Here is a 17,908-nt window from a genome sequence, read left to right on the forward strand (position 1 = left end):
AACCAATCCCTTCTTCTTGTCAAGTTGTGCCACAAACTCCTCTTCTCCCCAATTCTATTCAATACCTCCTCATTAGCTATGTGATCTACCCACCTAATCTTCAGCATCATTCTGTAGCACCACATTTTGAAAGCTTCTATTTTCTTTTTGTCTAAACTATTTATTGTCCATGTTTCACTGCCATACATGGCTACACTCCATACAAATACTTTCAGAAACGACTTCCTGACACTTAAATCTATACTCGATGTTAACAAATTTCTCTTCTTGAGAAACGCTTTCCTTGCCATTGCCAGTCTACATTTTATATCCTCTCTATTTCGACCATCATCAGTTATTTTGCTCCCCAAATAGCAAAACTCATTTACTACTTTAAGTGTCTCATTTCCTGATCTAATTCCCTCAGCATCACCCGACTTAATTCGACTACATTCCATTATCCTCGTTTTGCTTTTGTTGATGTTCATCTTATATCCTCCTTTCAAGACACTGTCCATTCCGTTCAACTGCTCTTCCAAGTCCCTTGCTGTCTCTGACAGAATTACAATGTCATTGGCGGACCTCAAAGTTTTTATTTCTTCTCTTTCCTGATAATGATGTCCTCCTGAGTAGTCCCCGCCCGGAGATCCGAATGGGGGACTATTTTACCTCCGGAATAAATTACCCAAGAGGACGCCATCATCATTTAACCATACAGTAAAGCTGCATGCCCTCAGGAAAAATTATGGCTGTAGTTTCCCCTTGCTTTCAGCTGTTCGCAGTACCAGCACAGAAAGGCCGTTTTGGTTAGTGTTGCAAGGCCAGATCAGTCAATCATCCAGACTGTTGCCCCTGCAACTACTGGAAAGGCTGCTGCCCCTCTTCAGGAACCACGCGTTTGTCTGGCCTCCAACAGATACCCCTCCGTTGTGGTTGCACCTACGGTACGGCCATCTGTATTGCTGAGGCATGCAAGCCTCACCACCAACGGCAAGGTCCATGGTTCACTTCCATACATGGCTACACCCCATACAAATACTTTTAGAAATGACTTCCTGACTCTTAAATCTATACTCGATGTTAACAAATTTCTCTTCTTCAGATACGCTTTCCTTGCCATTGCCAGTCTACATTTTATATCCTCTCTACTTCGACCATCAACAGTTACTTTGCTCCTTTACTACTTTAAGTGTCTCATTTCCTAATTTAATTCCCTGAGCATCACCCGACTTAATTTGACTACATTCTTTTGTTGATGTTCATCTTATATCCTCCTTTCAAGACACTGTCCATTCCGTTCAACTGCTCTTCCAAGTCACTTGCTGTCTCTGACAGAATTACAATGTTATTTACTGCATAATAGGTGTAAAACAAAGTGTAGGACTGTAGATAAAGAGATGCTGAATGAAAGATGCTTTGCTGTCAAGACAGCAATGCATGAAGTCTTCAATGATTACTGTAGCAAAATTTCAAATGATCTTTTGCAAAACCCAAAGGAATTCTGGTTGTATGTAAAGGCTGTAAAGGCTGTTTGTTCGTGTGTCTATTGACCTGCCAGCGCTTAAACAAACACAAACATACACACAAAATTCAAGCTTTCGCAACAAACTGTTGCCTCATCAGGAAAGAGGGAAGGAGAGGGAAAGACGAAAGGATGTGGGTTTTAAGGGAGAGGGTAAGGAGTCATTCCAATCCCAGGAGCGGAAAGACTTACCTTAGGGGGAAAAAAGGACGGGTATACACTCGCACACACACACATATCCATCCACACATATACAGACACAAGCAGACATTTAAAGACAAAGAGTTTGGGCAGAGATGTCAGTTGAGGCAGAAGTGCAGAGGCAAAGATGTTGTTGAATGACAGGTGAGGTATGAGTGGCGGCAACTTGAAATTAGCGGAGATTGAGGCCTGGTGGATAACGGGAAGAGAGGATATATTGAAGAGCAAGTTCACATCTCCGGAGTTCGGATAGGTTGGTGTTAGTGGAAAGTATCCAGATAAAACCCGGATGGTGTAACACTGTGCCAAGATGTGCTGGCCGTGCACCAAGGCATGTTTAGCCACAGGGTGATCCTCATTACCAACAAACACTGTCTGCCTGTGTCCATTCATGCGAATGGACAGTTTGTTGCTGGTCATTCCCAAATACTGTAGAAAGCTTCACAGTGTAGGCAGGTCAGTAGGTAAATCACGTGGGTGCTTTCACATGTGGCTCTGCCTTTGATCGTCTACACCTTCCAGGTTACAGGACTGGAGTAGGTGGTGGTGGGAGGGTGCATGGGACAGGTTTTACACCGGGGGCGGTTACAAGGGTAGGAGCCAGAGGGTAGGGAAGGTGGTTTGGAGATTTCATAGGGATGAACTAAGAGGTTACGAAAGTTAGGTGGACGGCGGAAAGACACTCTTGGTGGAGTGGGGAGGATATTTTCAGATATATAGATATATATTATATATATAGATTTTTAGATATATAGATACATAGATAGATATTTTTAGATATATTTTTCCTACGTGGAATGTTTCCCTCTATTATATATATATATATATATATATATATATATGCAAAGATGATGTGACTTACCAAATGAAAGTGCTGGCAGGTCGACAGACACACAAACGAACACAAACATACACACAAAATTCAAGCTTTCGCAACAAACTGTTGCCTCATCAGAAAAGAGGGAAGGAGAGGGAAAGACGAGGGATGTGGGTTTTAAGGGAGAAGGTAAGGAGTCATTCCAATCCCGGGAGCGGAAAGACTTACCTTAGGGGGAAAAAAGGACGGGTATACACTCGCACACACACACATATCCATCCACACATATACAGACACAAGCAGACATTTTGGATGGATATGTGTGTGTGTGTGCGAGTGTATACCCGTCCTTTTTTCCCCCTAAGGTAAGTCTTTTCGCTCCCGGGATTGGAATGACTCTTTACCTTCTCCCTTAAAACCCACATCCCTCGTCTTTCCCTCTCCTTCCCTCTTTCCTGATGAGGCAACAGTTTGTTGCGAAAGCTTGAATTTTGTGTGTATGTTTGTGTTCGTTTGTGTGTCTGTCGACCTGCCAGCACTTTCATTTGGTAAGTCACATCATCTTTGTTTTTAGATATATTTTTCCTACGTGGAATGTTTCCCTCTATTATATATATATATATATATATATATATATATATATATATATATATATATATATATATATATATATATATATATTAAAAAAAAAGATGATGTGACTTACCGAACGAAAGTGCTGGCAGGTCGATAGACACACAAACAAAATTCTAGCTTTTGCAACCAACGGTTGCTTCACCGCGAAGAGGGAAGGAGAGGGAAAGATGAAAGGATGGAGTCATTCCAATCCCGGGAGCGGAAAGACTTACCTTGGGGGAAAAAAGGACAGGTATAGCAGCGGTAGTGTTGAAAGTGGGAAAAAATTTTTTTGGTTATGGTTTGGAAGTGGGTTACACATAATGAAGTATAAATAGGTGGGATAATATTGTATAGTAGATTACGGTAAAAAGGGGAAGGTGAATACAAAGTGAAACTACTGGTAAAAACAGAAAGAGAAAATAAGATGACAGAAAAGATTTCGAAATGCAACAGCGACAATAACAAACGTAATTGTTGGGTTCAAATTAATGATATGAATATAATAGAGGGAAACATTCCACGTGGGAAAAATATATCTAAAAACAAAGATGACGTGACTTACCAAACGAAAGTGCTGGCAGGTCGATAGACCATGGAGGTAATTCTTACCTCCATGCGATAGACACACAATTTTGTGTGTATGTTTGTGTTTGTATGTCTATCGACCTGCCAGCAATTTCGTTTGGGAAGTCACATCATCTTTGCTTTAGATATATATTTCCCAACGTGGAATGTTTCCCTCCGCTGGATATATTTCGTAAACCACATCAAATACTGACAAATCGATTCCACAGACCGAATGTGAGGAGAGGGGCTAGTGTAACTGGTTACTACAAACCATACAAAAATGCGCGGAAGTATGTTTTTTAACACAAACCTACGTTTTTTTAAATGGAACCACGTTAGTTTTGTTAGCACATCTGAACATATAAACAAATACGTAATCAGTGCCGTTTGTTGCATTGTAAAATGTTAATTACATCCGGAGATATTGTAACCTAAATTTGACACTTGAAACATTGTCCTCACTTCATTGCAAGGGCCCAAACAGCTGCAACATACATCAAGTTTCTACAGAATGATCTGCCAATGTTGCTCGAAAATGTCCCACTGGAAACGTGTCGATGTATGTGGTGTTAGCATGATGGTGCACATGCACATTCCGCTATTAACACTAGGCTGACCCTTGACAGGATGTTCGACGGGCGTTTCATAGGGCGTGGAGGACGATTAAATTGGCCAGCCCGCTCTCCTGATCTTAGACCTCTGGACTTCTTTCTGTGGGGTACGTTAAAGGAAAATGTGTACCATGATGTTGCTACCAACCCAGAGGATATGAAACAACGTATTGTGGCAGCCTGCGGTGACATTACACCAGATGTACTGCGGCGTGTACGACATTCATTATGCCAGAGATTGCAATTGTGTGCAGCAAATGATGGCCACCACATTGAACATCTATTGGCCTGACATGTCGGGACACACTCTATTCCACTCCGTAATTGAAAACGGAAACCACGTGTGTACGTGTACCTCACCCCTCATGGTAATGTACATGTGCGTCAGTGAAAAAGACCAATAAAAAAAGGTGTTAGCATGTGGACATAATGTGCTGATCCAGTCTCTTCTGTACCTAAGGTCCACCTTCGTTCCCTTTGGTTCCCTACGTAATTTGGTGCTCTCCGATACACACGATTGAACAGCGGAGGAGTGGTACTCAAGCGTCAACTTTAGGTTACAATATCTCCGGATATAATTAACATTTTACAATGCAACAAACGGCACTGATTACGTATTTGTTTATATGTTCAGATGTGCTAACAAAACTAACGGCGTACCATTTAAAAAAACGTAGGTTTGTGTTAAAACACATACTTTCGTGCATTTTTTTATGGTTTGTAGTAACCAATTACACTAGCCCCTCTCCTCACATTCGGTCTGTGGAATCGATTCGTCAGTATTTGATGTGGTTTACGAAATATTTCCAGCGGCAATGTTAGGTGACTCACCCTGTATATGCATGGACAGCAACTTCTCTGAGTTGCTGTCCAAGCATATACAGTGTGATATATTGTTGTTTGTTGTTGTGGTCTTCAGTCCTGAGACTGGTTTGATGCAGCTCTCCATGCTACTCTATCCTGTGCAAGCTTCTTCATCTCCCAGTACCTACTGCAACCTACATCCTTCTGAATCTGCTTAGTGTATTCATCTCTTGGTCTCCCTCTACGATTTTTACCCTCCACGCTGCCCTCCAATGCTAAGTTTGTGATCCCTTGATGCCTCAAAACATGTCCTACCAACCGATCCCTTCTTCTAGTCAAGTTGTGCCACAAACTTCTCTTCTCCCCAATCCTATTCAATACCTCCTCATTAGTTACGTGATCTACCCATCTTATCTTCAGCATTCGTCTGTAGCACCACATTTCGAAAGCTTCTATTCTCTTCTTGTCCAAACTAGTTATCGTCCATGTCTCACTTCCATACATGGCTACACTCCATACAAATGCTTTCAGAAACGACTTCCTGACACCTAAATCTATACTCGATGTTAACAAATTTCTCTTCTTGAGAAACGCTTTCCTTGCCATTGCCAGTCTACATTTTATATCCTCTCTACTTCGACCATCATCGGTTATTTTACTCCCTAAATAGCAAAACTCCTTTACTACTTTAAGTGTCTCATTTCCTAATCTAATTCCCTCAGCATCACCCGACTTAATTCGACCACATTCCATTATCCTTGTTTTGCTTTTGTTGATGTTCATCTTATATCCTCCTTTCAAGACACTGTCCATTCCGTTCAACTGCTCTTCCAAGTCCTTTGCTGTCTCTGACAGAATTACAATGTCATCGGCGAACCTCAAAGTTTTTACTTCTTCTCCATGAATTTTAATACCTACTCCGAATTTTTCTTTTGTTTCCTTTACTGCTTGCTCAATATACAGATTGAATAACATCGGGGAGAGGCTACAACCCTGTCTCATTCCTTTCCCAACCACTGCTTCCCTTTCATGCCCCTCGACTCTTATAACTGCCATCTGGTTTCTGTACAAATTGTAAATAGCCTTTCGCTCCCTGTATTTTACCCCTGCCACCTTCAGAATTTGAAAGAGAGTATTCCAGTCAACATTGTCAAAAGCTTTCTCTAAGTCTACAAATGCTAGAAACGTAGGTTTGCCTTTTCTTAATCTTTCTTCCAAGATAAGTCGTAAGGTCAGTATTGCCTCACGTGTTCCAACATTTCTACGGAATCCAAACTGAGTGTGATATATATATATATATATATATATATATATATATATATATATATATATATATATATATATATATATAGAGAGAGAGAGAGAGAGAGAGAGAGAGAGAGAGAGAGAAACATTCCACGTGGGAAAAATATATCTAAAAACAAAGATGATGTGACTTACCAAACGAATGTGGTGGCAGGTCTAGACACACAAACAAACACAAACATACACACAAAATTCAAGCTTTCACAACTAATGGTTGCTTCATCAGGAAAGAGGGAAGGAGAGGGAAAGACGAAAGGATGTGGGTTTTGAGGGAGAGGATAAGGAGTCATTCCAATCCCGGGAGCAGAAAGACTTATCTTAGGGGGGGAAAAGGACAGGTATACACTCGCACACACACCCATATCCAACCGCACATACACAGACACAAGCAGACATTTGTAAAGGCAAAGAGTTTGGGCAGAGATGTCAGTCGAGGCAGCAGTACAGAGGCAAAGATGTTGTTGAAAGACAGGTGAGGTGTGAGCGGCGGCAACTTGAAATTAGCGGAGGTTGAGGCCTGGCGGATAACGAGAAGAGAGGATATTCTGAAGGGCAAGTTCCCATCTCCAGAGTTCTGACAGGTTGGTGTTAGTGGGAAGTATCCAGATAACCCGGACAGTGTAACACTGTGCCAAGATGTGCTGGCCGTGCACCAAGGCATGTTTAGCCACAGGGTGATCCTCATTACCAACAAACACTGTCTGCCTGTGTCCATTCATGCGAATGGACAGTTTGTTGCTGGTCATTCCCACATACTGTAGAAAGCTTCACAGTTTAGGCAGGTCAGTAGGTAAATCACGTGGGTGCTTTCACATGTGGCTCTGCCTTTGATCGTCTACACCTTCCAGGTTACAGGACTGGAGTAGGTGGTGGTGGGAGGGTGCATGGGACAGGTTTTACACCGGGGGCAGTTACAAGGGTAGGAGCCAGAGGGTAGGGAAGGTGGTTTGGGGATTTCATAGGGATGAACTAAGAGGTTACAAAGGTTAGGTGGACGGCGGAAAGACACTCTTGGTGGAGTGGGGAGGATTTCATGAAGGATTGACTTTTGGGGTTCTCCTGTGGGGGATTCTGGGTTTGAAGGGATGAGGAAGTGGCTCTGGTTATTTGCTTCTGTACCAGGTCGGGAGGGTAGTTGCGGGATGCGAAAGCTGTTTTCAGGTTGTTGGTGTAATGGTTCAGGGATTCCGGACTGGAGCAGATTCATTTGCCACGAAGACCTAGGCTGTAGGGAAGGGACCGTTTGATGTGGAATGGGTGGCAGCTGTCATAATGGAGGTACTGTTGCTTGTTGGTGGGTATGATGAGGACGGACGTGTGAAGCTGGCCATTGGACAGGTGGAGGTCAACGTCAAGGAAAGTGGCATGGGATTTGGAGTAGGACCATGTGAATCTGATGGAACCAAAGGAGTTGAGGTTGGTGAGGAAATTCTGGAGTTATTCTTCACTGTGAGTCCAGATCATGAAGATGTCATCAATAAATCTGTACCAAACTTTGAGTTGGCAGGACTGGGTAACCAAGAAGGCTTCCTCTAAGCGACCCATGAATAGGTTGGCGTACGAGGGGGCCATCCTGGTACCCATGGCTGTTCCCTTTAATTGTTGGTATGTCTGGCCTTCAAAAGTGAAGAAGTTGTGGGTCAGGATGAAGCTGGCTAAGGTAATGAGGAAAGAGGTTTTAGGTAGGGTGGCAGGTGATTGGCGTGAAAGGAAGTGCTCCATCGCAGTGAGGCCCTGGACGTGCGGAATATTTGTGTATTAGGAAGTGGCATCAATGATTACAAGGACGGTTTCTGGGGGTAACAGATTGGGTAAGGATTCCAGGCGTTCGAGAAAGTGGTTGGTGTGTTTGATGAAGGATGGGAGACTGCATGTAATGGGTTGAAGGTGTTGATCTATGTAGGCAGAGATACGTTCTGTGGGGGCTTGGTAACCAGCTACAATGGGGCGGCCGGGATGATTGGGTTTGTGAATTTTAGGAAGAAGGTAGAAGGTAGGGGTGCGGGGTGTCGGTGGGGTCAGGAGGTTGATGGAATCAGGTGCAAGGTTTTGTAGGGGGCCTAAGGTTCTGAGGATTCCAGAATAATATTTTCACTCTGCAGCGGAGTGTGCGCTGATATGAAACTTCCTGGCAGATTAAAACTGTGTGCCTGACCGAGACTCGAACTCAGGACCTTTGCCTTTCGCGGGCAAGTGCTCTACCATCTGAGCTACCGAAGCACGACTCACGCCCGGTACTCACAGCTTTACTTCTGCCAGTATCTCGTCTCCTACCTTCCAAACTTTACAGAAGCTCTCCTGCGAACCTTGCAGAACTAGCACTCCTGAAAGAAAGGATATAGCGGAGGCATGGCGTAGCCACAGCCTGGAAGTTTCATATCAGTGCACACTCCGCTGCAGAGTGAAAATCTCATTCTGTAAACATCCCCCAGGCCGTGGCTAAGCCATGTCTCCGCTATATCCTTTCTTTCAGGAGTGCTAGTTCTGCAAGGTTCGCAGGAGAGCTTCTGTAAAGTTTGGAAGGTAGGAGACGAGATACTGGCAGAAGTAAAGCTGTGAGTACCGGGCGTGAGTTGTGCTTCGGTAGCTCAAATGGTAGAGCACTTGCCCGCGAAAGGCAAAGGTCCCGAGTTCGAGTCTCGGTCGGGCACACAGTTTTAATCTGCCAGGAAGTTTCGTTCTGAGGATTCCTTGAAGCTCCGCCTGGACATCAGGAATGGGATTACCTTGGCAAACTTTGTATGTGGTGTTGTCTGAAAGCTGACGTAGTCCCTCAGCCACATACTCCCGACGATCAAGTACCACGGTCATGGAACCCTTGTCCGCCAGAAGAATGACGATGGATTGGTCAGCCTTCAGATCACGGATAGCCTGGGCTTCAGCAGTGGTGATGTTGGGAGTAGGATTAAGGTTTTTTTAAGAAGGATTGAGAGGCAAGGCTGGAAGGCAGAAATTCCTGGAAGGTTTGGAGATGGTGATTTTGAGGAAGAGGAGGTGGGTTCCGCTGTGACGGAGGACGGAACTGTTCCAGGCAGGGTTCAATTTGGATAGTGTCTTGGGGAGTTGGATCATTGGTCTGTGTGCAATGAGAGGAGGTTGAGGTTTGCTGGAAAGGTTGTGAAGGGTGAGTGAGTTGCTTTTCCAGAGGTGGGAAACCAGGAGACCTCCGGATATGGAAACTTGCCCTTCAATATATCCTCTCTTCTCGTTATCCGCCAAGCCTCAACTTCCACTAATATCAAATTGCCGCCGCTCATACCTCACCTGTCTTTCAACAACATCTTTGCTTCTGTACTAGCGCCTCGACTGACATCTCTGCCCAAACTCTTTGCCTTTACAAATGTCTGCTTGTGTCTGTGTATGTGTGGATGAATATGAGTGTGTGTGCGAGTGTATACCTGTCCTTTATCCCCCCTAAGGTAAGTCTTTCCGCTCCCGGGATTGGAATGACTCCTTACCCTCTCCCTTAAAACCCACATCCTTTCGTCTTTCCCTCTCCTTCCCTCTTTCCTGATGAAGCAACCGTTGGTTGCGAAAGCGTGAATGTGGTGTGTATGTTTGTGTGTCTGTCAACCTGCCAGTGCTTTCGTTTGGTAAGTCACATCATCCTTGTTTTTATATATATACAGGGTGAGTCACCTAACATTACCGCTGGGTATATTTCGTAAACCACATCAAATACTGACGAATCGATTCCACAGACCGAATGTGAGGAGAGGGGCTAGTGTAATTGGTTACTACAAACCATAAAAAAATGCACGGAAGTGTGTTTTTTAACACAAACCTACGTTTTTTTAAAAGGAACCCCGTTAGTTTTGTTAGCACATCTGAACATATAAACAAATACGTAATCAGTGCCGTTTGTTGCATTGTAAAATGTTAATTACTTCCGGAGATATTGTAACCTAAAGTTGACGCTTGAGTACCACTCCTCCGCTATTCGATCGTGTGTATCGAAAGCACTGAATTACGTAGGGATCCAAAGGGAATGGTGATGGACCTTAGGTACAGAAGAGACTGGAATAACACATTACGTCCACATGCTAACACCTTTTTATTGGTCTTTTTCATTGACGCACATGTACATTACCATGAGGGGTGAGGTACACGTACACACGTGGTTTCCGTTTTCAATTATGGAGTGGAATAGAGTGTGTCCTGACATGTCAGGCCAATAGATGTTCAATGTGGTGGCCATCATTTGCTGCACACAATTGCAATCTCTGGCGTAATGAATGACGTACACGCAGCAGTACATCTGGTGTAATGTCGCCGCAGGCTGCCACAATACGTTGTTTCATATCCTCTGAGGTTGTAGGCACATCACGGTACACATTCTCCTTTAACGTACCCCACACAAAGAAGTCCAGAGGTGTAAGATCAGGAGAACGGGCTGGCCAATTTATGCGTCCTACATGTCCTATGAAACGCCCGTCGATCATCCTGTCTAGGATCAGCCTAGTGTTAATTGCGGAATGTGCAGGTCCACCATCATGCTGATACCACATACGTCGACACGTTTCCAGTGGGACATTTTCGATCAACGTTGGCAGATCATTCTGTAGAAATGCGATGTATGTTGCAGCTGTTTGGGCCCCTGCAACGAAGTGAGGACCAATGAGGTGGTCGCCAATGATTCCGCACCATACATTTACAGTCCACGGTCGCTGTCGCTGTCGCTCTACCTGTCTGAGCCAGCGAGGATTGTCCACAGACCAGTAATGCATGTTCCATAGATTCACTGCCCCGTGGTTTGTGAAACCTGCTTCATCGGTAAACAGGTAGAACTGTAACGCATTCTCTGTTAATGCCCATTGACAGAATTGCACTCGATGATTAAAGTCATCACCATGTAATTGCTGATGTAGCGACACATGAAACGGGTGAAAGCGGTGACGATGCGGTATGCGCATGACACTATTTTGACTCAGTCCACTGGTTCTCGCAATGTCCCGTGTACTCATGTGTGCGTCAACTTTAGGTTACAATATCTCCAGATGTAATTAACATTTTACAATGCAACAAACGGCACTGATACGTATTTGTTTATATGTTCAGATGTGCTAACAAAACTAACGTGGTTCCGTTTAAAAAAAACGTAGGTTTGTGTTAAAAAACATACTTCCGTGCATTTTTGTATGGTTTGTATTAAACAATTACACTAGCCCCTCTCCTCACGTTCGGTCTGTGGAATCGGTTCGTCAGAATTTGATGTGGTTTACGAAATATATCCAGCGGTAATGTTAGGTGACTCACCCTGTATATATATATATATATATATATATATATATATATATATATATATATATATATATATATAAACAAAGATGATGTGACTTACCAAACGAAAGTGCTTGCAGGTATGTTTGTGTTTGTTTGTGTATGTTTGTGTTTGTTTGTGTGTCTATCGACCTGCCAGCGCTTTCCTTTGGTAAGTCACATCATCTTTGTTTTTAGATATATTTTTCCCACGTGGAATGTTTCCCTCTATTATATCCATATCATTAATTTGAACCCAACAATTACGTTTGTTATTGTCACTGTTGCATTTCGAAATCTTTTGTGTCGTCTTATTTTCTCTCTCTGTTTTTGCCACTAGTTTCACTTTGTATTCACCTTCTCTTTTTTACCGTAATCTACTATACAATTTTATCCCGCCTATATATACTCAATAATACGTAACCCACTTCCAAACCATAACCAAAAAAATTTTTTTCCGCTTTCAACACTACCGCTGCTATAAAATCCACCATTCCTAGTTCACAAACAGTTCCTTTCACCTATTAAACAACCATTTCGGCTAGTTCTAATAACTTTCGCTTTATTTCCATTTCCGTCTTTCCCACATCACTGATCATTTTTAGCCGCTTCCCACAGGTTTTAACGTCATTATTTCTTCGTCAGACAATTGTTAGCCTCATTTTCATAATCTGCCACCACAAAACCACTCCTTCTAATACATTTACACGCCGTTTTTTCGAAATTTTCTCGAATTTCTCCACCCTTTAACGTGTTTTGGCGGCAACACAACCACCTAACCTTTGTGCACATCGTTGACTACCAACCCAAGTTCACCACAGGATCAACATAGCCCAGCTTTAACCAACACTTTCTCGCCTTTTTTCACACCAGATCTCCAGTTTCTTTCTAGTTCACCTTTATCTCTCCCCATATATTTTTATTTTCATTTTCATTTCAGCCTCATGTTACACTTTCCACCTTCTAATACCATGTCACCCTCACAACGCCCCCACAACCACCCCATTAAGTTTTATTTACATTCCCTCCACAAACATGCCTTCGCCCTAGCCAGGTTATGCTCCCATATTTTATTTTCTCAGGTTTGTCTGACATTTGTCATTGCCCCCAAAGGCCTCACACTTAAAGTTCCCATCTCTGGCTGCAACCCTTCTTTCCATCAGTCACTATACTAATTCCAAACTGAACAATCCATTGCCCTCACCCACCTAATCCTTCACCTACACATCAACTCAGCCAATGAACACACCCGTCAACTCCTATCCTTATTAAAATTCCTCAGTCTTTCCTCTCCCACATCCACACCGGCTGTTCAGAGCATCCTCCTACAGGCCAACCGCAAATTAGAACAGCATGCCACCCTCCACCTCAAAAACCTATCCAATCTCCTGGTTTCCCACCTCCGGAAAGGCAACTCACTCGCCCTTCACAACCTTTCCAACAAACCTCAACCCCCTCTCATTGCACACAAACCCAGTCTCTCCCATCTACTCAATCTCCCACTTCCAGCTCCACTCCCTCCAAAACCTCAAAATTCCAATCAACAAAATCTGGAACCACAACACCCTAATTCAGTAGTTAACCTTTCCTCCAAACCTCTCTCCCAATCCGAAACCTCTGTCCTATCCAAAGGCCTCACCTTCAGCCCCACTCCCAGATTCAACCAAACAGCGCTCGTCAAAGATTTACTGTCATACACTCGTACTCTCTGCTGGAAATATCACGTTGCCACGAAGAAAAATGATCCTAATCCTACTCCTAACAATCCAACTCCCCAAGACACTATCCAAATTGAACCCTGCCTGGAACAGTTCCGTCCTCCGTCACAGCGGGACCCACCTCCTCTTCCTCAAAATCACCCTCTCCAAACCTTCCAGTAATTTCTGCCTTCCAGCCTTGCCTCTCAATCATTCTTAAAAAACCTTAATCCAACTCCCAACATCACCACTGCTGAAGCCCAGGCTATCCGTGATCTGAAGGCTGACCGATCCATCGTCATTCTTCCTGCAGACAAGGGTTCCACGACCGTGGTGCTTGATCGTCGGGAGTATGTAGCTGAGGGACTGCGTCAGCTTTCAGACAACACCACATACAAAGTTTGCCAAGGTAATCCCATTCCTGATGTCCAGGCGGAGCTTCAAGGAATCCTCAGAACCTTGGGCCCCCTACAAAACCTTTCACCGGACTCCATCAACCTCCTAACCCTACTGACACCCCACACCCCTACCTTCTACCTTCTTCCTAAAATTCACAAACCCAGTCATCCTGACCGCCCCATTGTAGCTGGTTACCAAGCCCCCACAGAACGTATCTCTGCCTACGTAGATCAACACCTTCAACCCATTACATGCAGTCTCCCATCCTTCATCAAACACACCAACCACTTTCTCGAATGCCTGGAATCCTTACCCAATCTGTTACCCCCAGAAACCATCCTTGTAACCATTCATTCCACTTCCTTATACACAAATATTACACATGTTCAGGGCCTCGCTGCGATGGAGCACTTCCTTTCACGCCGATCACCTGCCACCCTACCTAAGCTTTGTCTTTAAATATGTCTGCTTGTGAGATGTCTGCTTGTGTCTGTATATGTGTGGATGGATATGTGTGTGTGTGCGAGTGTATACCCGTCCTTTTTTCCCCCTAAGGTAAGTCTTTCCGCTCCCGGGATTGGAATGACTCCTTACCTTCTCCCTTAAAACCCACATCCTTTCGTCTTTCCCTCTCCTTCCCTCTTTCCTGATGAGGCAACAGTTTGTTGCGAAAGCTTGTATTTTGTGTGTATGTTTGTGTTCGTTTGTGTGTCTGTCGACCTGCCAGCACTTACATTTGGTAAGTCACATCATCTTTGTTTATATATATATATATATATATATATATATATATATATATATATATATATATATATATATATATATATATATATATATATATATATAATGAATTTCCTTGAGACAGAGAAGTTGCTGTCCATGCATCAGCACGGCTTTAGAAAGCATCGCTCCATATGATATCTTGCGAACCATGGATGAAGGGTATCAGACAGATGCCATATTCCTTGACTTCCGGAAAGTGTTTGACTCTGTGCCCCACTGCAGACTCCTAACTAAGGTACGAGCATATGGAATTGGTTCCCAAATACGTGAGTGGGTCGAAGACTTCTAAAGTAATAGGACCCAGTACGTTGTCCTCGATGGTGAGTGTTCATTGGAGGTGAGGGTATCATCTGGAGTGTCCCAGGGAAGTGTGGTAGGTCCACTGTTGTTTTCTATCTACATAAACGTTTTTTTGGATGGGGTGGATAGCAATTTGCAGCTGTTTGCTGATGATGCTGTGGTGTACGGGAAGGTGTTGTTGTTCAGTGACTGTAGGAGGATACAAGACAATTGGACAGGATTTGTGATTGGTGTAAAGAATGGTAGCTAACTCTAAATATATATAAATGTAAATTAATACAGATGAATAGGAAAACGAATCCCGTAATGTTTGAATACTCCATTAGTACTTTAGCGCTTGACACAGTCACGTCGATTAAATATTTGGGTGTAACATTGCAGAGCGATATGAAGTGGGACAAGCATGTAATGGCATTGTGGGGAAGGCGGATAGTCATCTTTGGTTCATTGGTACAATTTTGGGAAGATTTGGTTCATCTGTAAAGGAGACCGCTTATAAAACACTAATACGACCTATTCTTGAGTACTGCTCAAGCGTTTGGGATCCCTATCAGGTCGGATTGAGGGAGGACATAGAAGCAATTCAGAGGTGGGCTGCTAGATTTGTTACTGGTAGGTTTGATAATCATGCGAGTGTTACGGAAATGCTTCAAGAACTCGGGTGGGAGTCTCTGGAGGAAAGGAGGTATTCTCTTCGTGAATTGCTACCGAGGAAATTTAGAGAACCAGCATTTGAGGCTGACTGCAGTACAATTTTACTGCCGCCAACTTATATTTCGCGGAAGGACCACAAAGATAAGATAAGAGAAATTAGGGCTCGTGCAGAGGCATATAGGCAGTCATTTTTCCCTCGTTCTGTTTCGGAGTGGAACAGGGAGAGAAGATGCTAGTTGTGGTATGAGGTACCCTCTGCCACACACTGTATGGTGGATTGCGGAGTATGTATGTAGATGTGGATGTAGATATGCTGTATGTTTTGAGCCACTGTTCATCTTACTGACGGTGTTTGTGGAGAAAACCAGTGTACCAAAAATGTGATTCACCCAAAGAGCCAACACATTTTCATTGATCAACAGTCAATTTCCAATGGCTCCATGTCCACTGCAGTCATAACTGACAATATTATTGGGTCAACATGTGAACACATATGTGTAGTCTACTGCAGAACTCCATGTTCAACAAAGTAAGATGAACAGTTTGCTCCAAAACACTTGTGCACACACCAGCATTGTGCTCTTTCAGCAGCGATGCCACAGATCAAAGTCTCCAAACCCCTGTGAAGAGTTGTGAACTTCTAACCATTTAGTGCCTAGAGGTAGTTACACTGTCCTCCTACCTCTTTCTGTAGATGCTCACAACAGTAGGATGTGAACATCTAACCAGCTCCACCATTTTCAAGATACTCATTCACAGGCTCTGCATAATAAAAATCTGCCTTTTGTCAAAGTCATTTTTGGATCCCGTATCTTTGCTAGGGTGATCCCCTGGCCATGTCCGATCAACTTATATACTTTTGCCCCTGTGTCACATACCTGCAATGCCACCAGGTGCCATCCAGCATCAGGGTGGGCAATAGCCAGAATGTTTTGACTTGTCAGTGTATAATTAAGTACCCTCCGAAAGAAGCTTCATAAATATTCAACAGGTCTTGATAAGATTTCAAAATTGTGCAAAGATTGGAAACTTGCAGTAAAGGTCCGAAAATGTAAAATTGTGCACTTCACGAAATGGAGAAATCCTATGACTGTTATATCAATGAGTCATTGTTGGAATTGGCCAAATCATACAAAAACCTGTGTGCAACTCTTTGTAAGTACATGAAATGGAATGACGCCATAGGATCAGTCAGGGGTAAAGAAGTTGGTAGTCTTTGGTTTATTGGTAGCATACTGGGGAAGTGTAACCAGTCTACAAAGGAGATTGCTTGCAAATCACTTATGCAGCTGGTTCTAGAATATTGCTTAAGTGTTAGGACTAACAGGGGATATTGAACATATGCAGAGAAGGGCAGCATTAATGGTCACATGTTTCTCTGACCCATGGGAGAAATGTCACTGAGATGTTGAAAGAACTGAACTGGCAGATTCTTGAAGGTAGATGTAAACTATCCTGAGAAAGTCTTCTAATAAAGTTTCAAGAAATGGGTTTAAATTACAACTCTAGGAATATACTACAAAGGCTCTATGTATTGTTCACATTGGGATCATGAGGATAAATTTATAATAATTACAGCATGCACAGAGGCATGAAAACAATCATTTTTTCCATGCTCCATACATGAAAGGAAAGGAAAGAAACCCTAATAACTGTCACAATGTAACATACCCTCTGCCAACGCTACATAGTGGTCTGTAAGGTACAGATGTAGATGTAGATGTAACAGGGTGGTGACAGGAAAAGCATCTGACCACCCCTTAAACTGCCCATGGCAAATCAATTCATAACCACGGCAATCCTGCACTGATGCAGGACAAAGGCACAAGAAAATGAAGAAGACTCCTTTACTCATTACAAAGGTAACTCAAGGGAGGTGGTACCAATTCAGCACAACATTTTAGTACTTTGGCTGAGACACCATAACAGCCAGAATGGTTACTAATTTTATTTACCTAATGGTTTTCATCATCTATCTAACAAATGAGTTGTAATGTAATTACACCAAGTGGCGGCAGGAGAAAACACTCACAAAGGTATAGAAATTTGCAAGCTTTCACAGTCAATGACTCCTTCATCCAGCAGAAAGTTTGAGGGGTCAGGAAGAGGGATGAAAAAAAAGTCCTGGGAGGTTCAGAGAATAGGGGGAGTTTGGAAAAATCACTCAGAACTCTGGATTAGGGGAGACTTACTGGACAGGATGAGAGAGAAAGACTGATCATTGAAACTGCAGTGGACTAGATTTGGAAAGCTAAGAGATTTAGGTGGAAGACAGGGTAATATACAAGGCAGAGATTACTGACAAAATATTGTACACAAGTTAATAAGAGTGGAAAGCTAAATGCATTGTATGTTGTAGAGTGGAGGCAGTAAAAAAAAGGCAGGTCAGAAA

General features: G+C 43.2%; 1 protein-coding gene across 1 annotated transcript in view; it reads right to left on the reverse strand.

Annotated features, from left to right (window-relative positions):
• LOC126204022 (uncharacterized PPE family protein PPE62-like) overlaps positions 1 to 17,908 on the reverse strand; it is a 189,262-nt gene that overhangs the window by 162,426 nt on the left and 8,928 nt on the right. The window lies entirely within an intron of this gene.

The sequence above is a fragment of the Schistocerca nitens genome, chromosome 9 (assembly GCF_023898315.1).
Source record: "Schistocerca nitens isolate TAMUIC-IGC-003100 chromosome 9, iqSchNite1.1, whole genome shotgun sequence".
Lineage (NCBI taxonomy): Eukaryota > Metazoa > Arthropoda > Insecta > Orthoptera > Acrididae > Schistocerca > Schistocerca nitens.